At 43.5% G+C, this 27289-nt stretch overlaps 1 long non-coding RNA gene across 1 annotated transcript in view; it reads left to right on the top strand.

Annotated features, from left to right (window-relative positions):
* The window catches only part of LOC309564927, a 1622900-nt gene extending 1610621 nt beyond the window's left edge, over positions 1-12279 (top strand). Inside the window, exon 3 of the long non-coding RNA XR_014225768.1 lies at positions 12233-12279. This is a non-coding gene — a long non-coding RNA (uncharacterized lncRNA). The remainder of the gene's footprint in view (positions 1-12232) is intronic.
* The last annotated feature ends 15010 nt before the right edge of the window (positions 12280-27289 follow it).

Below are 27289 nucleotides of genomic sequence, written 5' to 3'. Positions count from 1 at the left end.
TAGATCAATATTTACAGACATATTAAAAAACAAACAGGATATTACCGGGGATAAGGAACAATAAAATATTCCTTAACAAATCATTTTGAAAGTGATCGTTTTGTATGATTGGGACTCCCTGCAGTTCCTTCTTCAGTGCACAGATTTACATCTATCGACAGTCTGAGTAAGAACTTTCCAGCTGAGCATGGTAAATTAGTTGTACAATACCAGATCGCTACTGAATGTTTGTCATGAACCCTTGATTTGCCATAGTCAATATGAAAATAATTGTTCGAACATGCAACAAATGATACATGAAAAACAAGGGTCTATACTTTTGCAGGTTCGGGGGCTGTACCGAAAGTAATGTAAAAGTGGGCATAGCTTTTTTATTCACTTACATAGGTCATTCGAACTTCACGTGTTGGAAGAGTAACTCTTCCTCAGTCTTTAGCAATGGTCTCCAAACTGGGGGCCGTATGCAGCCCTTTGCTTACTTTTATCTGGTCCTTGGGGCATTATTTCCTCCACTGTTGCTGACATAGTTGCTGCTACTGACATCAACAATGGGGCACTATTCCTCCCAGTAACACCATTGATGGCACACTATTCCCCCCATTGACACCACTGATGGAGCACTAATCCTTTCATTGACACCAATGATGGGACACTAATCCTCCCATTGACACCAATTATGGGGCACTAATCCTCCCATTGACACCAATGATGAGGCACTAATCCTCCCATTGACACAATGATGCGGCACTAATCCTCCCATTGACACCAATGATGGGGCACTGATCCCCCCATTGACACCAATGATGGGGCACTAATCCTCCCATTGACACCAATGATGAGGCACTAATCCTCCCATTGACACAATGATGGGGCACTAATCCTCCCATTGACATCAATGACAAGGCTTTATTCCTCCCATCCATTGACACTAAAGATGGGGCACTAATTTTCCCATGGACACCAATAATGAGGCACTATTCCTCCCACTGACACCAATGATGGGGCACTATTCCACCCATTGACACCAATGATGGTGCACTATTCCCATCGCCCCCACCCCCCCTATACCAATCATGCAGCATTGTTTACTTCCACTGACGCCAGGATATTTTCTTCTCCTACTGTCCACAGTTTGGCCCCCCTAAAGTTTAATGGACAGTAAACTGGCCCTTTTCTCAGAAAGTTTGGAGACCCCTGTTCTATAGTAACTCTTCTTCCTCTTTTCATTGCAGGTAAATAATGGATTCCAAGCAGAAGCAACATGCCGTCATTGAGTTCCTGATGACGAAGGGGTGCAGGTTGTCCAACATCCCAAGGGGTATACATAATGTTTATGGAGATTACACCATTGACAAGGTCAAAGCTTGTCATAGGTGACTTTTGTCAATGGTATCATCCCCATAAACATTCTGTAGCCTTCTGTAGATGAAGAACAGCCTACACCCCTCCTTCGTCAAGAACTCAACGGTGGCACATTACTTCTACTTGGAATCCATTATTTAACTGAAATGAACAGAAGAAGAAGAGTTATTATAGAGGAGTAGGGATGATCGAACTTTTGAAAAGTTCGGTTCGACCAGAACACCCGAATTTCCCGAGGTTCGGTTCGGATTCCAGAACCCCATTGAAATCAATGGGACCCGAACTTCTGGAATCAAAAAACACCATTTTGAAGCCCTAAAACCCAATAAATGCCCCTAAAAAGTGCCTAGGGTCATGGGTCATGCCCCAGGGACAATGCAGTAGGCAAAAAAAGTTCTTGAAAATTGTCGTTTTTGATATATATATATATGTATATATATATATATATATATATATATATATATATACCCCTAACTCAGAATCTGCATAGTGGGGTCACCCTGACATGGCAGAGTTTGTCACCCTGACATGGCAGAGTCAGTTCACCCTAAACTACACTACGGTCACCATGACATGGCAGAGTCAGTTCACCCTAAACTACACTACGGTCACCATGACATGGCAGAGTCAGTTCACCCTAAACTACACTACGGTCACCCTGACATGGCAGAGTTCGGTCACCCTGACATGGCAGAGTCAGTTCACCCTAAACTACACTACAGTCACCCTGATATGGCAGAGTCAGGTCACCCTAAACTACACTACGGTCACCCTGACACTTAAAGCTATCCCTACGAAAACTAGATTTTTGAATCTAACTATAGTGTTATATAGTACCCTAACTACACTGCATATCCCTTTCCTAAGGGCCACTCCTGGCCCAGGACCACAGTTTGGAGACCACTGCTATAGAGAAAGAGTTGCTCTACCAACATATGAAATGTAAACAACTTATGTAAAAGAATAGAAAAAGTATGCCCAGTTTTGAATTACTTTAGTTAAAGCCCACATATTAATAACTCTGTAATATTGTTTCTGCTACTCTGTGTGCTGATGAATACTCCCCTGCATGAAGCAAACAAAATCCTATACTTAGGGGAAATCAAGCGAACACAGAAATAATAATTAGAGCTCAATCTGACTACAGTCTAGCTGTAACACTAAATTTAGACCACCAGGAGCACCCCAGCCTTAAGCGATATTAAACCCAAAAGCAAATATTTATAATATTGCAGCTTACCAATTCTTAGATGTGGTGGCTGCATTCGTTTTCACTTTTTGGCTTTATTCTTTTATTTTCACTTACTGATTCTGCTAGTAAGTCTGTTGTCTTTCAAAAAAATAGGCTCTTCTGCAGATATAAAAGTTATGGGGCTGAGACAAACCATTAGCCATTGACAGGGGTGCCTACAATGGTCAGCTTTTATTTATTTATGTAAAACCCTTTTGCTATAACTGCTTAAAAAGTGTTAGTTGAAGTTTTTGCTTTCATTTGTTAGTGTATCTAAATCTGCTAGTCCATCTAATGCTTCCCTCCCTCCAGATTAATGTTGTCCAAAGGTTTTTGTTGCGCCTTCATCCAGGGTGTAATGCAGTAGGCGTGTTAAGCCTCGTACACACGCAACGATTGTTGGCCGTGAATTTTCGGCCAACGTCCGATCCGCCGTCTGTCGGCTTGTTAGTATGATGCTTCCGACAACCGACTGCGACTTTTCGGCCGAACAAAATCTGGTGTGCATGCTATAAAATTTTATAACAGAACTGCCGATTGTTCGTCAGTCAGTACAGATTTCGGCAGACAAAAATCTGATGAGCAAGACTGGGCATGCTCAGAGAAGAAAAAACACACGAAAAGTAAACCAGAACATGACATCACTTCTGAAATTGGTTTTTGTTGGCCGATAAAATTCGTGTGCAGTCTAGAGCACATTTCAACCAACACAACAACACTGGACAAAAGACGGCCGATCGGTCGGCCAACAATCGTTGCGTGTGTACGAGGCTTTACTGGCCAGATCTTCAGATGAAAACAGAAGGGAAAAAAAGAAAACAAATGCAGCAACCACATCGAATGATTGGTAAGCTACAAAATATTACATTTTTGGTGTTTGGTATAATACCATCACTTCAAGACCAGGCTTTTTTTGGCATTTTTTGTTTACAAGTTTAAATCAGTATTTTTTGCTAGAAAATCACTTATAACCCCCAAATATTATACATTTTTTTTTTTAGAAGAGACCCTAGGGAACAAAATGGCGATCGGTTCAAATTTTTATGTCATATGATACTTACACGGCGGTTTTTCAAATGCAATTTTTTGGGAAAAAATACAATTTAATGAATTTAAAACAAAACAAAACACAACATATACCCAAATTTTTTTTCTATAATATGAAAGATGATGTTACGTCAAGTAAATAGATACCTAACATGTCACGCTTTAAAATACGCACGGTCGTTGAATGGCGACAAACTATGGTACTTAAAAATCGACATAGGCTACATTTTAAACGCCTTTAAAGGTTACCTGTTTAGAGATACAGAGAAGATCTAGCCCTAGAATTGTTGCTCTCTCTCTAACTTTTGCGGCGATACCTTACATGTGTGGCGCAAACATCGTTTACAAATGCGTGTGCGACCTACATATCTGTTTGCTTCTGCGCGCAAGCACAGAGGGATGGGCGTGCATTCAATTTTTTTTTTTCTTATTTATTTTACTTTTTATTTTTTTATTTTTATACTGTCCCTTTATTTATTTATTTTTATGACTTTTATTTATATGACAAGGAATGTAAACATCCCTTGTCATTGAAATTAGGATGACAGGTCCTCTTTATGGAGATATCTAGGGTCAAAAAGACCCCAAAGCTCTTCTTTACCTTTAAAAGCAAAAGATCAAAAAAAAAAAAATGTGGTCTTTTTCTTTAAAAAAAAAAAAGAAAAAAAGAAAAAAAAAACTTTTTTTACTTTCACTCTGGACCGGAAGTGGGGTCATGACGTTGCTCCGGTCCTGCACGGCCATAGAGGAGATCAAAAGGGGATCTACTCTTTGATTGCCTGTTCAACCAGCAGATGGCACCGTTGAATCGTTTCTCTGGCCGGTAAGTGGTGGGGGATGTCCCTGCTTCTGAAAGCATTTCAGTGGCCCATAAGAAAGCCAACCGCCAGCTGAAAAAAACAATACCCAGGTTATGGCTGATGTCTTCAACCATAATCCCGCTAAACCACTTGAAAACCACAACTTATCCTGAACAAAATTATAAACGCAATACTTGTTTTGCCCCCATTTTTCATGAGCTGAACTCAAAGATTTAAGAAAATCAGGTTTCATCCGAGAAGAGAACACCTCTCCAAAGTGCCAGAAGCCATCGAATGTGAGCATTTGCCCACTCAAGTCGGCTACGATGACAAACTGTAGTCAGGTTGAGACCCCGATGAGGACGACGAGCATGCAGTTGAGCTTCCCTGGGAGGGTTTCTGACAGTTTGTGCAGACATTTTTTGGTTATGCAAACCGTTTGTTGCAGCAGCTGTCTGGGTGGCTGGTCTCAGACCATCTTGGAGGTGAAGATGTTGGATGTGGAGGTCCTGGGCTGGTGTGGTTACACATGGTCTGCGGTTGTGAGGCTGGTTGGATGTACTGCCAAATTTTCTGAAATGCCTTTGGAGACGGCTTATGGTAGAGAACTGAACATTCAATTCACCGGCAACAGCTCTGGTGGACATTCCTGCAGTCAGCATGCCAATTGCACGCTCCCTCAAAACTTGCAACATCTGTGACATTGTGCTGTGTGATAAAACTGCACATTTTAGAGTGGCCAGCCTAAGGCCCACCTGTGCAATAATTATGCTGTCTAATCAGCGTCTTGATTTGCCTGTAGCACTGCCCCCGTAAGAGCTGCTAGATATTCACTCTGTGGATCCCCTGGTTACCAGCACAAGTAAAGTACCAGCAAATGTAAATACCTTATCCCTCTTGGCTCACACTTCAATAATCAGTCCAGGGGTATTTGGTTGTTTTGTTGTTTACTTTTTAATGGGGATAGGATAAGGAAATAATGGGATACTCCTATTAACTATTCACAGTATTTGAGGACTTCTATCTTCTCTACTTTTAGATGTGGAACAGCCAGGCTGTTAATTCATCCTGCCACTTTGGATGAATAGGAATTTAGTCTCTTGGTTCCTTCAAGACGACTTGGTGGACAATCTCTTATCTTCAGGACACTCTCCCTAGTATCCTCTCTCTCTGCTGACACCGGTCCACTGACTATCCTATGAGCAGGGGTGGCCCCCCTCAGGTCAGGCCCCTTGACACGAGTCCCTGTACTCATAATATTGCAGCCACAGGGTCTCAAGTATCTCCCCTCAGTCAGCTTCCCTGGACCTCTGGGTTCAGCTCCTCTTAACCACTCCTCTGGCTCTCAGGACGACCTCCAGCGTCCGCATGGCATCTCTACAGAGGAGGAGGCAGCCACCCCCTCCCTCTGGGACTCCGCTCTCTAACCAAAGACCCCTCAGCACATGTGTTCCTTACTTTACAGTATCCCAGAATGCACTGAGGCGACCTGCCCTCTGCCAATCATTAGGAATGTATCAAAAACCAATACACTCAATTGTCAGGTTTCCTCCCATTGTCCAACATGCCTCCCTATTGGACCAGCATGAAACACTCTCCAGACTGAATGAATTGCATACTAAGCACAACGAGCAGACCAGAGGCGTAACTAGAGCCTTCAGGGCCCCGATGCAAGAAACCATGAAGGGCCCCCCCAGATCCCTGGCCGGGGCCCTTCCCTTCAAGCCCAGGGCTCTTCCCACTAATCCTGGGGCTCTTTATTCTCGTTGCATGGCCTTTTATTACGGTCCCGCAGCAGGATCCTTTCACAAGTTCTGCAGTGGGCTCCCTTCCTGCAATCTTGGGGCCTCCCCACAGTGGTGAAATGCCAGGGCCCGGTCGCAAGTGTGACTTTTGCAATCCTGGAAGTTCACCCACTGGTTTTCTACTGGGCCCCCTGGAGCATGGGGCCCGGTAGCAATCGCAACCCCTGCAACCCCTGTAGTTACGCCCCTGGAGCAGACTTCACTAACAGATCCTGCTCTCTGGTAGGCAGAAAACAATATAGATTTATCTGCAGCCCCTCTGGTAAGCAGACAGAGCTCAAAACTTTACTCTCTCACTAGCACCTACCTAGGAGGGTGCTACATGCTACACCTGTGAGGTGGATGGATTCTCTCGGCAAAGGAGAAGAGCTCACTAACACAGATTTAGACAGATTTGTGAACAATATTTGAGAGAAATAGGCGTATGTTCAGTAGTATGTACATGTATTGAGGTCGGCAAGTGGTTAAGGGTGCCTAGACTTGCTTCTGCTTTACCACGCTGTATATGGATAGATCATATTGGTGTATTCGTGTTGCAATGACTCTCCCCATCTTTTTCAGTTGTCCTTAGAGAAAAAAGGTAGTAAGCCTGGGGCCAATGGACAACAACTGTCATAAAACATTTCGCTGAGTAGGCCACCTTAGGGTCAGACATGCAAGCTCTGTCCATCTCAGCTTGGGGGGACGCATTTTCAGCTTCATTGCCTTGGGTGTCAGAGGACCTTGTCATGGCACAGCTGGAAGTGATCAATTGATTATAGCCGGCATACCCTCCCATTAAACACTGAGGTTAGCACAATTATGCTTCTTATTATCTGCAGACGAGAAGCAGGTCTGAAGCTGCAATGGAGTAAGCTTAAACCCATGCAATGTATGCCAATGGCCTAGAGAGGTTTTAATTGATTGATTGATTATTTTTTTTACCAATAGTTAATTTCCATTCTAAAATGGATTCGTTTTTGAGACCATAAACTGTTCATGAATGATAATGATGCTAACACATTCAACAAATGTGGTCCAGCTAAGGCTATATTAACCACTATCCATCTCCGTCCTTGCACATACGATGCTTTGTAGGCACATTGTGCATTTTCAGTGCATTTTAACATGCATTGCTATTTATTCCTAAGCTGTTTTGCTATCCATCCTTCATTTATTATCAAATACTTTTTAAAGCGGTATTAGATTCAAAACCAAAAATGAAAAATAAAGCAGCTTACCATTTATTAGATCTGATGGCTGCATTTGTTTTTTTTAGTCTTTTTTTCCCTCTGTTTTCACCTGGTGATCTGGCCAGTAACAGACCCCCTGTATTAGAGTGCCCCCACTCTAAATGAAGGAGCACAGGGGGAAACTTTGGAAAGCAGGATTGCTAACCGCCTCCTGTCTGCCATATAGACAGATGACGGCAAGTGGGATGCCTTCTTGTTCTGTGCCCACGTCATATGATGTCACCCAGTCTTGGCGCGTTGTGTTCCTGGGACATGGCGAGTCCACGATCTCAGTAAACAGCTGATGATGTGGCTCTTTAACCATGTGATTGGCTGTGTCAAATCAAAATGTAAGCATGGAAGTGCTGGTAACACTGACAGAATGTGAGGAGCGGAGAGCCGATTAGAGTCATCTCCTCACAGGGGAGACCTGTACAGATAATCAGTGCAGTCCCAACAGTGCCCAGCAGTGATGCCAGTCTGTGTAAATCAGTGACACCAATCTGTGCCTATCGGTGATGCCAATTTGTGCCCATCAAAGAGGTACTTTTGTGCACATTAGTGATGCAAATCAGTGCTGCCTTTTAGTGCCCATTAGTGCTGCCCTTAAAGGCCCATCAGTGTCACCTATCATTGCCCATAAGTGCCGCCTATTAGTGCCACCTATCAGTCCCTACTAGTACCACCTATCAGTGCCCATCAATACTGCCTATCAGTGCCCATCAGTGCTGCCTCATCAGTGCAGCCTACCCGTGCCCATCAGTGCCACCTCATCAGTGCCCATCAGTGCCACCTATCAGTGCCCATCAATACTGCCTATCAGTGCCCATCAGTGCTGCCTCATCAGTGGAGCCTATCAGTGCCACCTCATCAGTGCCCATTCTTTCCCGCCTATCAGTGCCCATCAGTGCAGCCTCATCAGCGCACACCAGTAAAGGAGAAAAATTACTTATTTACAAAAATTCGAACAGAAACTAAGAAAAACATTTTTTTTTTCAAAATCTTTGGCCTTTTTACATTTTTTTTTTAGCAAAAAAACAAAAAAAAATCCAGTGCTGGTTAACTACCTCCAAAACAAAGCTTTATTTGTGGGAAAAAATTGATAAAACATTATTTTGGGTACAGCGTTTCATGACTGCACAATTGCCATTCAAAGTGTGACAGCGCTGAAAGCTAAAAATTGGCCTGGGTGGGAAGGGGGTGAAAGTGCCCAGTAGCCCAGTGGTTAATCTAGGGGGAGGAGAGTATAAGGCAGGCCATAGACAGTGCAAATTTCTTTCCTGTAACCACGCGATGCAGGAAAGAAATTTGCATGATTCCACCCATCAACACAGACAGTGTTGACAGGGGAATACCTCCTGCCGAGCATTTGTCTTCTCCCAGAGGCGGGGGAAGCTGTCCTCGCTAAGAGAAAACAGTGATTATCACTAGCGACTATAGCAGCCAACTGCAATAATCACGAGCGAATCCGGCTGGCAGCAGGCTAATTTTACCCAAATTGATCGATTATTCAACTTGGTACATTTAGTCTGCCCATTACAGGTTCAAACCTTGTCCGGTTCCTGCTGAACCAGCCGAGATTCGAATCTTCTTTGACCGGCCTTAGATGCACTAGCAGATTTTGATACAATAACTGTTAACACATGTGTCAAACACAAGGCCCTTGGGCCGAATGCGGCCCTCCAGGCTATTTTATGTGGCCCTTGCACCTCTCTTGCAGCTGTGGCACCCCCCTTGTCTCTGCCCCCACCTTGTCTCAGTAGTCGGCAGCAGAGAGGACAGAACTCCTTTGCCAGATCCTGCATTTCTCTGTGCAGCTGCAGAAAGGCTTGTCTTTGCTCACCCTCCCTTCTCAGCAGTCTGCAGCAGAGAGGAATTCCTCCTACAGATCCTGCATCTCTCTGTGCAGCCGTGCAACCAGCTGCGGCTCATCCATTAGGGGCACAGGGGCACCGCCCCCCTATCCGTGCGTCCGGCCCCCTAATCTACATGCAGGGTGCCGGATGCATGGATTCCAGTGGGGGATTTTTTTTTTTTTTAAGTACGTGATTAGGGCCAGAGGCTCTAATAGGCTTCAAAAAAGGATGGGCTCGGGGCGCAGAGCACTGCGCCCTGAGCCCACCTAGTTGTGTGACAATAGCAAATGAATATTCACTATTGCCACACTGATTCTCCTCCCGGCCAATCAGGAAGTGGGTCCTGAGACCTGTTTCCTGATTGGCCGAAAGGAGAAGGCATCCTATTGGCCAAGAAGGGGGGAGGAGACGGCCGCCGAGAGGGAACATGGAGACTAAGGGGAAAGCCGCCGCTGCCTGTCAGTCCTGCGGAGAAAGGTAAGTAAACTGGGGGGGGTCCATCTGCCGTCTGCCGCCCAGAACCCGCCGACCCCCCCCCCTGACTGATGGAGCACCAGCTGCCCCTGCATGAAATCACCTTGTCTCTGCCTCCCCTGGTCTCAGCATTCAACAGACCCTGGAAGCTGACTCCAGCCCTCCTCTGGTTCTCCTCCAAAACCTACACTTTCTTCTTCCCAGATCCACCCACATCTTCTTCCTGGCAGTAGAACAAGGTAAGGGGGTGCATTGTGATGTAAGGAAGGGTGGGTGACTCTTGACTTCTGATGGCGGGGGGCTCTTAATATCCCATGTAAGGGTGTAAGAGGGGTAGGGTACTCTGGACATTTAATCTTACAGATATAACCGGCCCTTTGAGGGCAACCATAATGCCGATGCGGCGCGCAATGAAACTGAGTTTGACACCCCTGCACTAACACATTGAAGCCAAACTCCAGCTCACACCTTATAAGTAATAACAGCAAACAGGTTTTTTTTTTACTTTTGGGGATAACGGATTTTATATAAATAAATAAATGCTGAGTATTGTAAACACCTCTGTCAGTGTTAAATAGTTTGTCCCATCCCTGTAACTGCTACATCTGCAGGAGAGCTTGTTCTTTTAAAAAAAACAACAGACTTACTGGCTGGATCACCAGATGGATATAGAAGAAATGAAAAATTAAAAACGTTGTCAGGGATACTCCAAAACCTCAAGATAATAAGCTGGAGGATGATACTTCCTGTAATATAAATATACCAAACGGCCAATTATGGACTGGGGAGCCTAGGCAACCAAGGACTATAGGTACTGAAAAAAAAGAAAGGTGGGGGTTTCAGACTGGTGCCCCTAGAAAAGGTTGCAAAAAGAGGCTCTACTCTGGTTATAGAAAAAACTGCAATAAACCTTTATTTATTAATAGTGCAAAAAGAAGGACAGACAATGAAACAGTTGCTAAAAATCTACAGCAGACTGGATTTTGACCCGTAGACTTGTTGCTGCAGCATAACCACATACACTCACAAACGCACATGAATTGGGCCCAATACCATCCACCCTGTGCCTAGCGCACCAGTACCCCTAAATTATCGCGCCCTAACGAAGCGTGCGTCACGCACGCGAAACGCGTTGACGTCACGCATTGGGCCCCCTTCACCCACCCTCAGCCTTGCCTTTAGCCATCCACACTCATGCGAACCTCTGGCTTCTGACTTCCGGGCATGATGTAGTGGTGACGTGGCATGGAGGAATGGCGTATCACGTGACTACACAGACTCTGAGTGTAAAGGTTTAATGCAGTTTTTTCTAAAACCAGATTGGATATAGAAGAAAGCCTAAAAAAGAAAAGGAATGCAGCCGTCACATCTAAAAATTGGTAAGCTGCACAGTATAATAAGCGTTTACGTTTAGGTTTAATACCGCTTTAAGCCTATTTCCAACAAGCAGTGATCTCGCCTTGAGACGTGCCACAACAAACATCACACATGCCTTAATTAATGTTACAGAATGCAGTCGCCTCACTAAATGCCAATGGAAATTGTACACAAGGAAATAAAGAAAATGTCTTTACCTCATAAATATTGCACATTTTAGAACCCCCGAGTAAATATTGATGATATATTGATATTTTTCAGATCCCTATATAAATTAATGAGCCTATGTCAGGGGTGCCCCAAAGGGACTCTGGTGATTTGTGACTCTGCCGTTTCCCCCAATTTGCTGTCTTCTCCCAGGGCTGTACATTATCACAAATAACAAATGGCAGCTATACAGCGCTCTCATTAACATGCATTAGGTACATCGAGAAACAATACTTCTGCTTCACGGATTCTGCTTTATTAGGATCCCTACAATGAAATCTTTACAAGCTGCTTTTGACCTAATGAATTGGAGTCATCATTTCAGGAGTCAGGTCGGTGAGAGTTTACTTTTAATCATGACGGCCTGATATTGGCGAGCCGTGTAAAGTTTTCTGAACCCTTCACCTGCCTGCAGTGACCTTGGGACACAAAGTGCCTGTTTACTGTGGAGGACAATATAATAGAACAATCCAACCAACAATATATTAAAGTGGCCGTGTCACTAGGAGAAAAAAGAACAAAGAGAACCAGCCTGTAAAAGAACCAGGGATTTTTTTCTGTGGGAACGCGGTGGAACGCAGTTCCGGCACCTCCAGCACTGAATGTATGCCATGGCAAGGGGTGCTAGAGGGTCTACCGATGCTGGCTGCTGGAGGGGATCTATTTTTGCATGCCAATCTAATGTTGCTGGTGGAGGATCTTTTGTTACTGGGGGTTAATTGTTGCCGGAAGGGATCTACTGTTTAGGGAGGAGGTCTATTTTATTGCTTTTCTTGTTATTACCAAATTCCAAACCTTACACTATAAAATAATACTTGGCCCTACATTCTCCAAAATTGGCTGTATTGGGAGCTGGGTAGAGGGTGGAACCAAGGGTCAGTGCTCGGAGGTGGGTAGGGGGCGGGGACACGAAGTGACTTAGGATGGGGGAGTTCCTGCACCTATTGTCTGAGAAAATAAGCCCTGAAAAGAACATATTAAATAGTTACCTTACTGGTGGATGGCATCCATTCTTCGGAGTCTTGCAGAGCTACCAGCTTTGCTGCTATTTCGCACTTCCATGTGTGTCCGATGTCCATTACTGGATGCTGTAGTTCCTCCTGTGGGTAGGTGCAATCTGTTTTCTCCACTGCAGGTGGCGCTGGTCAGTAGCTTTATCATTGCTGGCCCTAACACTTGCAGGGGGTTTATAAGGTAAATTACTGTGTTAGTCGGCCCATACCCCTAATAGCAATAGCAAAACCAGGAAAGAAAAAGATGGGGCTTTCTAGGCCAGTTGGGAGGAGGAGGATCACGAACTACAACAGTTTGTATAAAAGATATGTTTATTAATACATATTAAAAAGCATGTACAAGTGGGACATAAGGGGAGTCCCATATGAAGAATACAAATAAATTAAAAAACACAGTGCAGAAATACATTCGCTAGTTGGGAATGGCAATACTTAAAGCAGATGTTGAAGCGGGTCTCTGATGAAACACGGTCTAGGGGTCCCAGCAAGCCAACGCGTTTCACATAGGGCTTCGTCAGGGCCAGAGAGACCAGACAAGACCGGTATTTCTGGCATAACATGTATATACCAGAAAAAGAAAATTACTACCAAAAAACATAATTTGACATCACATAATAGAGGTTTTATACATATTTCCAGAATGTAGTGCTCAACATATATATACATATTCTAGATGTGGCTAATACTGACCCCACTGTATGTAGAAACAGGAATGGCAGGATAGACCACAGGATCACTAGATCAAAATGGAAGGTCCAAGTATCATCTCCATTATCGTAGTTTCTTATTTAAACACTCCTCAGAGGTATATATATATATATCCTCAAATTAGTTTGTTCTTTAGGTTAGGTTGTTGTCCTATTTACACCAAACAGGGTGAACGATTACTGTAAATTAAATATAGATTCTCATTTCTCAGTGTAATATACCGTACAAAAAACGATGTGACCGTTGTTATAGCGTACAATGATAAGACTGAAAAAATACCCACCTCACTTCAGTTAGAGCGGGCTGTAATGGCCTTCTATAGAATATACATACAGGTTTTCGATAATTACCTATCTGATGGTGTCAGGAGAGATGACATAGCTTCCACTAAAGGGATGGAGAATAATACTTCATCTACTGAGGAATGTAACCCCCTTTAACTTGATGGGGGTTATTTCCGGTCCTCCTGACACATGCTGGGGGTCAGAGGCGTAACTAGAACCTTCAGGGCCCCGGTGCAAAAAACCATGAAGGGCCCTCCAGACCCCTGGCCGGGCCCTTCCCTTCAAGCCTGGGGCTCTTCCCACTGATCCTGGGGCCCTTTACTCTCATTGCAGGGCCCTTTATTACTGTCCCCACAGCGGGACCCTTTCCCAAGTTCTGCAGTGGGCCCCCTTCCTGCCATCTTGGGGCCTCCCCACAGTGGTGTAATGCCAGGGCCCAGTTGCAAGTGTGACCTTTGCGATCCTGGAAGTTCACCCACTGGTGTCAGTAGTTTTTATTTTTTGGTATTTTAATTGTATTATTTTTTATCATTTTATTTTTTTACAATGTCACTGACTATGACTCTGGCCATTCAGAAAAGGAAGGAGCTGGTAAATTACATATTTACTGACCCCTTTCTGGTTCTCTATTGTGACACATCCCCTGCAGCAGCTGGCAGGGGAGAGTAGGGAGCAAATTGGGGGGGGGGGACCGGGGAGCACACGGGGGCCCAGAGACAGCAGAACACAAGTGAACTGGATAGGAGGAGTGGCGGGGGCAGCATACAGAGGAACCACTCTCCTCCATTTTCCTCCTGCAGCTACAGGAGGAAAAAGGAGGAGAGTGATTTCTCTACATGCTGCCCCCGCCCCTCCTATCTAGGTGTACAGGGGATCCGCACAGGCCCCCTGGAGCATGGGGCCCTGTAGCAATTGCAACCCCTGCAACCCCTGTAGTTACGCCCCTGCTGGGGGTTATCATTACTGGTACTGACACCAATGCTGGGGGTTATCATTGCAGGCCCTTTCACATGCAGGGGACTACCATTGCTTGCCTTGACACTTGCTGAGGTTTTATCATATTTGGTTATATAACTTGAAGTGGGGTTATCTATTCTGGGCTTGCTGGGGTTTTCTACTGGTCCTCATGCTGGGGGTTATCATTGCTGGTACTGATACCAATGCTGGGGGTTATCATTGCTGGTACTGATACCAATGCTGGGGGTTATCATTGCTGGTACTGATACCAATGCTGGGGGTTATTATTGCTTCCACTGACACTGACAATGTGGTTTATTTTTTTTCCACAATCTCTTTGGTGTACCTCCAAGCTCTATTTTGTTAAAACCATAGCAAAGCATTGAAAGAAAAGTGGCACACTAGAATCCATACACCATGAAGCCACATCCACTTTATTAACCACTTGCCGACCGCCGCAGGACTATTTACTGCGGCGGTCAGCCCCTCACAAGCAAAGCGACGTAGGGCTATGTCGCTAGCCTGTGAGGCTCTAGGGAGCGAGCGAGGGCCGCCTGAGGACCCCCCCCGCGCGTGTGCCCGGCGGATCCGATGTCCGGCGGGCACTCGCGATCGTCCGTTACACCGGAAGAAAGGCAGGAGGCTAATGTAAACAAAGCCACCTGTCATTCTTCCCTGTGTAAGAATGGAGATCATACGGTTCTGCTATGTAGGACCGTTGATCTCTGTTTTTACACATCAAGCCACATCCAATCACAGTAAGAAACACGCCCCTAGGGACACACTTAACCCCTCCCTCTCAAAAAAAAGTTAACCCCTTCACTGCCAGTGTCATTTTTACAGTAACAGTACATATGTATAGCACTGATTACTGTAGTAATGTCACTGATAAAGTGTCAAAAATGTCAGTCAAGGGTCCGATCTGTCCGCCGCAATGTCGCAGTCCCACAAAAAAAATCGTAGATCGCCGCCATCACTCGTTATAAAAAAAAACAATAAAAATGACAAAAATCTTTCCCTTAGTTAGTAAATGCAATAACTTTTGCGCAAACCAATCAAAATACGCTTTTTGCAATTTTTTTTTTTAACCAAACATATGTAGCATAAAACAAATTGGCCTAAAATGTTAAAAAATTTTGATTTTTACATTTTTGGGGGGGGGAATTTCATATAAAAAAATTTGAAAAATATTGTTATGTTTGCAAAATTGACGCTCTTTTTTTGTTTATAGGGCATGATTAAAAAATCGCATATGTGATCAAATACCACCAAAAGAAAGCTCTGTTTGTGGGGAAAAAAAGGACATCAAATTTATTTAGGTACAGCGTCGCACGACCGCGCAATCGTCCATTAAAGTCACACAGTGCCGAATCGCAAAATAGGCCCTGGTCAGGAAGGGGGTAAAATCTTCCAGGGCTTAAGTGGTTAATCCTGCACCTATTTGCACAAGTGTGCAATGGATGGTATGCTATACATGCTGCATTTTTCATCTCAACCCCTCCAGGAAAAAAAAAATATCTATGCTTCTGCTGTACTATGTCCTCAGCTTAATGCCCCGTACACACGCATCGATAGTTAGCCATGAATTTTCGGCCAACGTCCGATCGGCCGATTTTCGGCTTGTTAGTATGATGCTTTCGACAACCAAATCCGACTTTTCGGCCGAATAAAATCTGGTGTGCAGGCTATAAAATTTTTGTTGGCCGTCAACACAACGACCGATTTTCCGTCAGTCAGTACAGATTTCGGCAGACAAAAATCTTATGAGCAAGACTGGGCATGCTCAGAGAAGAAAAAACACACGGAAAGTAAACCATCACATGACATCACTTCTGAAGTAGATTTTTGTTGGCCGAGAAAATTTGTGTGCAGTTCAGGCACATTCCAACCAACAAAACATAAACTCTGGACAAAAGACGGCCGATCGGTCGGCCGATAATCGTTGCGTGTGTACGAGGCATAACTCTGCTGAACATCTTTGGAATGAATTGGAATGCCAATTGTGAGCCAGGACTACTTATCAACATCTGTAACTTACCTTATAAGTACTTTTATTTTGCTGAATGAGCACAAATTCCACACTCACCTGCCAAAATGTTGCAATGTTACAAAAGTCCCAGTGTGTGATGATCGGGGGACTGAAGAAATGGTTGCTCCTGCCTGCAGCAAATTGCTGAAATTACCTAGATTGCATCATTCAGCCTTGGCACAGTGACTAGACCGGTGCTCAAAGACTGTTGTTAATAATAACGTTAAAATGTTTTCCAATAGTTATACTTTTCCTGTTTATTGTGACATCAACGGCTTTTAGACTTGTTAAGTTACTGATAGGTCAACTTTAACAGATAAATGCTTTTAGTTTACAAGACCTCTGAAGACAATACAAGACAAAGACAGACACAAATTTATGCAAATACACTCTGGAGTCCCTGACTGATATAATTAGAGGTTCTATATTCACATGTGATATCATTAGTCCGTTAGCAGGAAAATGAGTTTCCGTGGTTCCTTAAGCCTACAGAGACGGAGATTATCAGCATTGTGGATCTTATCACAGCTGAAAAACAAAATGTGATTACAAATAGCTTTTAACCCAGCAGTGAAATAACCTCAGAGCTCCAGAGAGGGGCATTTACATCAAAGACAATAGCGGTAAAATCAGAAGCCTGGGACGCCAATTTGCAGCATTGACTGCCTACAGATGGTAGCCTGAAATCCTAAGATCTTTCTACAAACACACAAGATTCCAAATAAATGAGCACTGACTCTCTAATATTTCATAACTCCACCAGACCTTCTTTTTTCATAACACTCACTAGAGCCCCATGACCACACTACTGTCAGGGTGTCAGGGCAGAATTTAGCCCTAGGCTATGGCCTAGGGCACCATGGCCACTGGGGATTAGGGATGATTGAACGGTTCGGATCGACCATCGGTTCGACCCGAACATTGACTGTTCGAAATTCGGCCGAATTCCGAACTTTTTGCCTCCAAAGACGCCCAAAAAATGCCCAAAAAAACGCCTGCAACAAAAACGCCCAGGTGTTTGTTGCAGGCGTTTTTTTGGGGCATTTGTTTATTATTTCATTAGCGCAGGCATAGGGTTCTGCTACTTTGACACCTATATATGTGTATGTGTGTATATACATACATGTGTGTGTGTATATATACCCCTACACAGAAGTTCAGATGTCATGCCTGCCTCCAAAGACGTCCACAAAAAAGCCCAATAAACGCCTGCAACAAAATCGGCCGGGTGTGAAATTAGCAGAGCCATATCCCTGCTCTACTGCAATTCTATAAAACAATCTTTTTTTTCTGGTTCTGGACATGCTACAGAGCTGAAACTTCACAGGTACACTTTTTAGACCCCCCCAGACACTAAATCCAAAGAAATCTTTTTTTTTTTTTTCAATCATTTTTTCAATAATTGGCTATCAAAAATGACAATTTTTAAGAACCTTTTTTTGTGTGATTAATAGTCCCTGGGGCATGACCCAGAATCCTAGGCACTTTGTAGGGCATTTATTGGGTTTTAGGGCTTCAAAATGGTGTTTTTTGATTACCGAAGTTCAGGTCCCATTGATTTCAATGGGGTTCTGAAATCCGGGCCGAACTTTCGGGAAGTTCGAGTGTTATGGTCGAACCGAACTTTTCAAAAGTTCGATCATCCCTACTAGGGATGGCATTATGCTTCTATCACTGTTTTTTATTAAAAGGCTTATAAAAAAAAATTAAAGATCACCACTTAATAGGCATTTTTAGCGGATTGACTCTACCCCCTCTAGTAGTAAACTGTCAGCAGCCCAGGGCTTCTCCTGCAAGCTCCCCCAAGATACTAATAAGGATGGCCTCATGGTTTACCTTGTATAGTTGGTCATCAAATGCAAGAAGGTTTTGGAAGAATTTACCAGGTCCTAGTCTCAATAAGGTTGAGAACCCCTTGTCCAGTGATGGGGAACCTTGGCACCCCAGATGTTTTGGAACTACATTTCCCATGATGCTCTTGCACTCTGCAGTGTAGTGGAGCATCATGGGAAATGTAGTTCCAAAACATCTGGGGTGCCAAGGTTCCCCATCACTGCCCTAGTCTAAAGTCGCTTGAAGATAACTGGGAGTCACTGCAGGACTTCTTTTTTTTTTTTTTTTTGTGCCTATCCCCCCTTTCACCACTGACCACAATGACCACACAGAGGAAATGGAGTGATCAAATCTATTTGGTATTTGCAGTTCATTACTCAACACAAGGCTATCAGATGTCGTTCAAAAATTACCTGCAAACCAAAGTCTTTTAAAGTGTCATTACCAGATATTAAATGCTCTTAGAAAACATGCATCCAGTAAACAAAGAATTGATTTTGGTCTTTTTTTAAATAGTCCTTTTTGAATTATAATGACTTATATTAATTATTTACAACCACTGATCCATGTATTAAAACAGCTGCAGAAGTCACTGTTGGAAAACAATGACCCAGCAGGGATGATTCTTTCACCATCTTGCTGGCTGAAGGAAAAAAAAAAATCAACAGTGTATAGACAGTTTAGAGATCCCATGAAGCTATTATTTTCTCTCTGTGACCTTTTGGGGAAATTTCCCTTAACTTCCAGTCCCAGACCCACAGCGGAAAGTGAGGGAAGGTCTTTCCAAAGTGTCACAGACAGCGTCCAATATGCACTGGGTGAAGGACAGTCCAGGTCAGTTCAGGAGTGTAACGGAACAGGGCACCCCTGACCGGGTACCTCCGTTGACAGATGCTCCTAGTGCTTCCCGAGGGTCTCCAAGCACTCCACCAGACACCGTAACCACTTCAGACCCCACAAACTGCCGCAGCTTGGTTAGGGTCTCGCAATCTCCTACCCACCTTGGACCTATGACAAGGCTCCAGGTTCCTGTGGGTGAACCTCTCTTTCCCCAGAGAGTGCAGCAGAACAAGTTCTTACACAAGCTCTTACAAGAGCTTAGTGATTCTCTAAGGGAGTACGGAAGACCATAGCAATCCCTTGCAGCAGATTCCCCCAATAAGAGAACTCTAGATTGAGGGTGAAGGAACTCCAGAACAACTTTATTGAACAAGACTTATATACAGAATTTGGAACATCCCGCCCCCAACAACCGCTTTCCTATTGGTCAATTGTAAAGTACCTGTAGTCCTCCTTCAGGTCCTCCTTAGCCATGCAAATGAGGACTTGAAAATGAGCCAGCAGGGATTGATCCGATAGCTTGACCAGAAGGACTGCCATGTGCAATGAGACAGAAGCCCCCAGGGGGCAATCAATGTACACAATAGCCAGACACAGAATAATGAGAGGTCATTAGCACTTAACAATGAGACAGGGCAATCCACATTCCCTCCCAATACACAAACAAAAGGAAAACCTTGCTGACATTGAAAGATATGTAATATACACAGCATTTAGGAATTACAGATTTCATGGCAAATGGGAATAAATCTTAATATTTCTATATGGAGATATTGCTGGCAAATATGAAGCAATCCAAACCATTACTTATCTGTCTTTAAATTCCAGTGACGGTGAATACTGTCACAAGGAGCATATCAGAGGTTAGAGAGGCTGCAGAGGGTACACTGCAGGGATGGCCAGGGACTGCATAAAGATACGGGTGCGACAGAGATCTACAGGGTGCACTAGGAGTCATTTGGTGAAACAGGGGTACACTGAAGTCATCTGACAGAAAGGATCACAACAGGGTCATAAGAAGTCACCAGATACTCTGAAGAAAGCACTGGAGTTGCAGGTGTACAGGGATGCACTGGAGCCGCTAGAAGGCACAGGATGCTTTGATGAGCCAGTGTCGAGACAAGGTCACCCAGGGTGAACATGCCAAATTGCGCCCCCACCCCCAGATGTATGAGCATTATGTGTCAGGGAAAATCTCCTCCCTCCAAAAAATAAACAAAAAATTGAGCATTAGTCTGTATCCCCTAAGCATAAATACCCCTTGCTGAAATCCCCCCTCCTAGCAAAAATCCCCCCAATCATTCCTACTAGCAGAAATCTCTCCCCCCCTAAAAAAAGATTTACTCTCTACCATATTACTTTTATAGCACAAACACCTCAAATTCCCCCTCCTAGCACAAATCCTCTTCCACCATCCACCATCCCCCTCCCAGCATAAATTCCCCCAAATCACCACCAAATTGCCCTCCTGGAAAAAATTTTACCCCCTGACACTCCCCAAATTTCTCTAATTAACACAAATCCCCTCCCCCCAATCTCCTTGTAGTGCCCCCCTCCCACCTCACATGCTACCACGGTGCCCAGGGCAGCTGACCCTCCTGCCCACCCCTTGTCCTGGCCCTGTCTGGAGCACCATAGAGGCTCAGGTGGCAAGAAGAAGACTCCAGAACTCTGGAACACAGTAGGACTCAAGACAAGAGGAGACTGTAGCTGCAAGCACAGAAGACAGTGGGGCATGAGGATGCAGGTAGGATTCTGAGCAGGACAGGGCACACATTTTTATACAAAGCGATCTATTGCTAGAAACATTGTGCCATGCCTCACTCACTAATTTTGATCAGGAGAGCTGTTGTCGTGGTCAGGGGTTAGGCCTGGAGACCAGCAGCTATAGGAGTAAAGAGGATTCCATCAACCAGCACAATACAAGCATACAGGCAGGTCACCCCTGACATAAGTTGTGGGCTCACCCGAGGTGCGGATTCTAAGCACAAACCAGTATTCACCAGAGCTCCTGATGGTGAACATGGGTTTTGCTGCATGTTAGTATCAGGTGGTGGTCCTCAAGATCGCGCCACCAGGAGGTGACCAAGCTGGGGTCCAGTTGAAGATATAACAGGTTGGAATCAAGCAGATGCATAGTCAGTAAACAAGTCAAAGGTTGGCGGTACCAAGTGGTTGCAGAACGGGATCAAGCAGAAGCTTAGTCAAGGAATGAGCCAAAGGTCGGTAATGAGTGGTAGCAAAGATACAGATGGCAGCAGGAGTGACAGGAATAAGATATTGGCTGGAGAGGGCACAATGATCCGGCAAACATTAAAGTGGAGTTCCACCCATTTTCGTAACTTTAGATCTATGTAATCCCCTTTAAAACGACTTTTACCAATGGAAACTTTTTTTTTGCTAGTAAATACCTTAATTTCTGCTTTATTCCTCCTCTCCTCACTTCCGGGTCCGATCGGCGATGACGTCTTTCGGCGATTCGCAGTGTGTGCTGGGTGGTATTCCATTCCAGAAATCTCGCAGTATTACCCAGGAGCTGATCTGTACTGTGTGTATTCAGGCCGTGACCTGCCCCGCCTCCGCCCCGCCTCCGCCCCGCCTCCGCCCGCCTCCTCTCAGTGAGTTGTACTGTATGCATTGTATTCAGGACATGCTCTGCCCCACCTCCGCCCCGCATCCTTCTTTCAGTGAGCTCAGTGAGGATATAATGCTTTCAGTCCTCGCTCACTGAGAGGAGGCGGGGCAGAGAACGGCCTGAATACAATGCATACAGTACAACTCACTGAGAGGAGGCGGGGCGGAGGCGGGGCAGGCAAGGCTCAGTACAGCTCAGCTCCTGGGTAATACTGCAAGATTTCTGGAATGGAATACATCCCAGCACACACTGCGAATCGCCGAATGACGTCATCGCCGATCGGACCCGGAAGTGAGGAGAGGAGGAATAAAGAGAAATTAAGATATTTACTAGCAAAAAAAAAAAGTTTCCATTGGTAAAAGTCGTTTTAAAGGGGATTACATAGATCTAAAGTTATGAAAATGGGTGGAACTCCACTTTAATGTTTGCCAGATCATTGTGCCCTCTCCAGCCAATATCTTATTCCATTGGTTAAGGCCGTTTTAAAGGGGATTACATACATATATGTAATCCAACCTTTTAAAAATGGGTGGAACTCCGCTTTAAGTGCAGAGGAATGCATGAATAGGAAGTTCATGGGAGAAGAAAAAAGCTGAAGGTTCACAAGAAACAAGGTTCAATGCAAGATGGTTCAAGGAATTGTCCAGGTTGCTGTCTAGCCTTTCAAGTGGTTCAAGAGATGTCTACCAAGATGCCATCCCACCTGGTGAAACCCTGAAGTGCCAGCAGCCATGCTGTGGAGAAGACATCTGGTATGGGATTTCAGGAAAAGGTAGGGGTACCACAAAGTGAGGTAATATCCCTTTTTTGGTATTGTTGTCAATCAGAACATTGGAAGATGTCACCTCCTGTTTCTGTGCCAACTGAAACATTCTACGTTTTTCATCTCTTTATATACTGGAGACAATGATCACCAGGCCTAAAGAAAATGCTAAGCTTCCCAGCGTGGACACAGACAGAAATAAACTCTGAAAGGGGGTTCTAACCCTTCCACAATTTATCCTAACATAAAAAAGTTTTTTTTTTACCAAATTGCAAGATGGAAGCAAATCTTTACTTGCAATGATAAATCACATATGTTCCAAACAATGGCTTCTCAAGGAATTTAATCTCAACACCGATACAAAAATTTATCTAGAATAAACCCATTTTCATGACGAATGTAAGAAGCTATACATATAAGACTCCATAAAATAATTTCTGTTGAATCTTTTTTATTGCCTTCCTTTTGATTGCCGTGATAAAACCTTTATTTCATGCTTTCTTCACTTTCCTGCTAAATTCCGCAGGGGGATGAAGTATGTGGCTCCAACCAATATTGACAAAAAAAAGGTAGCTTGAAAGCAGTGATTATATTTTTTTTTCCTATAGAAAAAGCTAATAAGGTATTTTACATTTCTAAACAAAGCCAGGAGCCATTTAGTTTGAAACAATGGTAAGTGGATTTTTTTTAAGGCGATACCAAAGTATGAACGTGAATAATATTTCACAATGATGTAAAATACGGAAATAACAGTTTTCATCCAACGTTTCTGCCTTGAGATAATATGTAGTTAAATGAACTGAAAGCTTTGGAAGTTTTTGATAAAGTTGTAGAAAAATAAGTTTTAGTTTTTCACTTTTCCTTTGTAAAGATGGCTATACTCTAGTAGATTAAACATTTGCACGAAAATTCTCAGCACGTTAGATGATTTGAAAAATGTTGATCGAAAGTACTTTTACAATTTTTAACATTCAATTTTGAAATGAATGGACTTTTACAGCAAAAAAAAGAAACACACATAGAGATATTAGAAATGTGTTTGATTGAGAAATAATTTCTTCCTTCAAATTTTCAAAAAAGAACATCAGTTTGATCCCACTAATCATTAAAAAATCAAACGAACATTCTTGAAACAAAAAAAATTTAACAAAATTTAATATGGCCAGTTTAACCTTGCCTGTGGTCAGAGAGGGGCTAGATCCAAGAGCCCAAGAGGGACCATATATTTAGAAACTGAGAGGTCACAGAACATGTGATGGGGTTGCCAGAGCATGCCTCCAGCCTTCCGAGATTATAAAGAGGGTCACCTGCAGTGCAGCTGAGACTACAGAGAAAGGGACTGGGGAACGTGTCCTCAGTTCCTTTCTCTGTCCCAAAAGTGAGACTACAGGGATCTGTTCAGACACCATAACCCCCCCCCACCCAAAGGTATTGTGATTAAAAATAAAAAAATAAATAAAAAATTGTAAAAAAAAAAAAAAACTGACAACATCCACATCCCCCCCATCAAAAGCATTGTGAAAAAAATTAAAAATTTGATTGTAAACAAAACTACTAACACTGTCCACTGCTCTATTGACACCGCCCACCTCTCCCCAAAAGCATTGTGAAGAAAAAATAAAAAAAAATAAAAAAATGAAATTGTAAAAAGTAAAAAAAAAGAAAATAATGATATTAAAATAATGTGCATAACTTTACTGTTACTGTGTTACAGTTTAAAAGAAAAATGATACTATTGTTGTATTTGGCGATGTGTCAGGAATTTCTTCATGTGACTTAAATTGTTATTGAAATGTCCTCCTTAACATTCAAAGCAAGAAAGCCAAAAAAAAGTAATAAATGTACCAGGTTAGTAATTCTGCCAGCATGGAGGTTTGGTCCTCTGTGACCGTATTGTAATTTGTATAGGAACGCCGCTCCACAAGTGTCTCTGAGAATTATCTTAAACTGCGGGTCAATATGCACCGCGCTCCATTCTCCAGTCACTAGTGATCATGAAGTTGGTTGATATCTAAAAGAGCACAGAGGTGAATTTTGAGACTTGTTTATATCACCACTAGACGGCTTGACAAAAATCCCCACTTTGTCTTATAGAATGACTCTACTCACGGAGATGCCAAAGCCAATAACCAAGATCACAGCAGATTCAACAAGTGCTGAATGTTGCTATCCATTTTATTCTACAGCCCTGACCTGATCAACAGAACTACACAACTATGAAGGCTTTATAATTCCTCCAAACAGCATGCATGCATGATAAAGTAAACCTGTGCTTTGCACTTATATTTTTCACCCATGTGACAGCGCTGGTGGCCATTTATGCACATAATGCTAGGTCCTATGGAGTGGGGGAGAGTCATAAGTCCTGTAGCAACTTACAGGACAGACAGGAAAGTATAGGTTGATGGTGGACCATTTAAGTGAACCTATCAATTTGCCCTATATGGACAAAGCACAAGTTCACCACTTGACCCCGAAAAGATTTACCCCCTTCATGACGAAGCCATGTTTAGCGATACGGCGCTGCGTTCATTTAACTGACAGTTGTTTGGTCGTGCAAAATTCAAAAATAACGTTTTTCTTCAAATAAAATTTATGACATTTTTTCCCCACAAATAGAGCTTTCTTTTGGTGGTATTTGATCACCTTTGCAGTTTTTATTTTTTGCGCTATAAACAAAAAAAGAGAGACAATTCTGAAAAAAAAATATATATTTTTTGCTTTCTGCTATAAAACATATCCAATAAAAGAAAATTAGAAAATCTAATTTCTTTAAAAAAATTAGGCCAATATGTATTCTGCTACATGTTTTTGGTAAAAAAAATCCCAATAAGCCTTCATTGATAGGTTTATGTGAACGGTACAGCGTCGACAAACTATGGGATATTTTTAATTATTCTTTTTTATTAGTATTGGCGGTGATCAACAACTTATGGCAGGTCTGCGTTATTACGGTGGACATTCGGACACTAACTGACACTTTTCGGGAACCAGTGGCAGTAATCTAGTGATCAGTTCTAAAAATATGCACTGTCACTGTACTAATGACATTGGCTGGGAAGGGGTTACCCTCAGGGGAGATCAAATGGTTAAATATATGCCTAGCTGGTGTTTATGTGAACTGTGTGAGGTGCTCTTACTAGAGGAAGAGATGGAATTTATTCTCTGCTTTGCAGGGACACAAATTTCATCCCTTTCCTCCTGTCAGAACGGCGATCTGTCTTGTCTTAGACAGATCGGATAGACAGATCACAGTTCTGTATCTCTGCCTGATGATTGGCGGGTGCCAGCAGACATCGAGTACCCAGCACCCGCTCCGCATTTTCTCCAGTTGTTGTTTAGTAATTTAGTCATGTCCGACTCTTCATGACCTCATGGACCATAGCGTCCTCCGCTGCCTGTCCTCCACTGCCTCCCAGGGCTTGCGTAACTTCATGTACATTGTTTCGATGATGCTATATATCCATCTTCTTTTCTGTCGTCCTCTTCCCCTTTTTCCTTCCATGGTTCCCACCATCAGGATCTTTTCCAATGAGTCCTCTCTTCACATTAGGTGGCCAAATATTTGAGTTTCAGCTTTAGGATTTGTCCTTCCAGTAAATATTCAGAGTTGATTTTATTCAGGATTGACTGGTTTGATCATCTTGCTGTCCCGGTAATTCGCGTTTTTTTTTTTGTAATGTTATTTTACTGTATAAATCATTAAAAATGAAATATTTTTGTGTTTTCCATAGCTCTTGCTCTGTCTCTTAGTATCTTTTATGTGTTTAAATGAGTTTCTATTGTTTTAAAAGTGTGTTTAAAGACCTTAAAATGCTTTTACACGTACAGTGACAGTAAAAAAACATGCCTACAATGCATTTTAATAGGGTTTTTCTATTTCGCGGAATTTCACTTTTCGCGGCTGGGTCCGGAACGTAACCCCCGCAATTGAGGGGGGTTTACTGTATTTTTCATTTTCTTTGCATTAACCTCCCCGGCGATCTGAGGTCCAGATTTCTGTGCTAAAAGCGGTACATTCTTTTGCATGGAAATCTGTTGTTTTATATTTAAAAACTCACCTTCCCCTACGATCCCCCCCCCCCGTCCTCCCGTTGTCCTCCCAGCCGATGCCGGCACCTGTCTTCCGGTTCCCTTCCCTGCGAGCGTTGCAATGCAGGGGGGGTGGAACCGGCGGCAATTTAAAAAATGTAAATACACCAAATGACATGATACAAAGTTGTGATCCTAATGGATTACACTGTATCATCCCATTTCACCACAAGATTTCACCTGGTGACTTTTCCAGTGCCCTGCCTGTGCTTTTCCAGTTATTTGTGCCTGGAAAATTGAGAACGACCATGGCGTCCAAAAAGCATTATTTTTGCGCAAAAGCGCTTTTAGCTGTCGCTGTTTTCCAGTTCGTCTAAAAGCGCTTTTGTGCAAAAAAACGCTTTTTGGATGCCATGGTCATTCAAAATTTTCCAGGCACAAAGCACTGGAAAAGCACAGGCAGGGCACTGGAAAAGTCACCAGGTGAAATCCTGCAGTGAAATGGCATGATACAGTGCAATCCATTAGGATCACAGCTTTGTATCATGTCATTTAGTGTATTTACACTTTTAAATTTGCCGCCGGTTCCACCCCCCCTGAGTCGCAATGCTCGCAGGGAGGGGAATCGGAAGGCAAGTGCCGGCAATCAGCCATGCACAGAGCGGGTAGAGAGTGTGAGGACGGCGGGGGAGCGCAGGGAAGGTGAGTAACATTCTGGGGTAATCCCGAGTGTGGCTCGCGGTTACCGCTTTTTGTACTGAAAGTTAACCCTGAGCCACACTCAGGAATACCGACAGGGAGGTTAATTTGGGTATTCTTTGCAAC

The sequence above is a fragment of the Pelophylax lessonae genome (assembly GCF_965119305.1).
Source record: "Pelophylax lessonae genome assembly, chromosome: 10".
NCBI classification, from domain to species: domain Eukaryota; kingdom Metazoa; phylum Chordata; class Amphibia; order Anura; family Ranidae; genus Pelophylax; species Pelophylax lessonae.
Note: the sequence above shows the minus strand (reverse complement) of the source record. Positions and strands in the feature narration are given on the sequence as shown.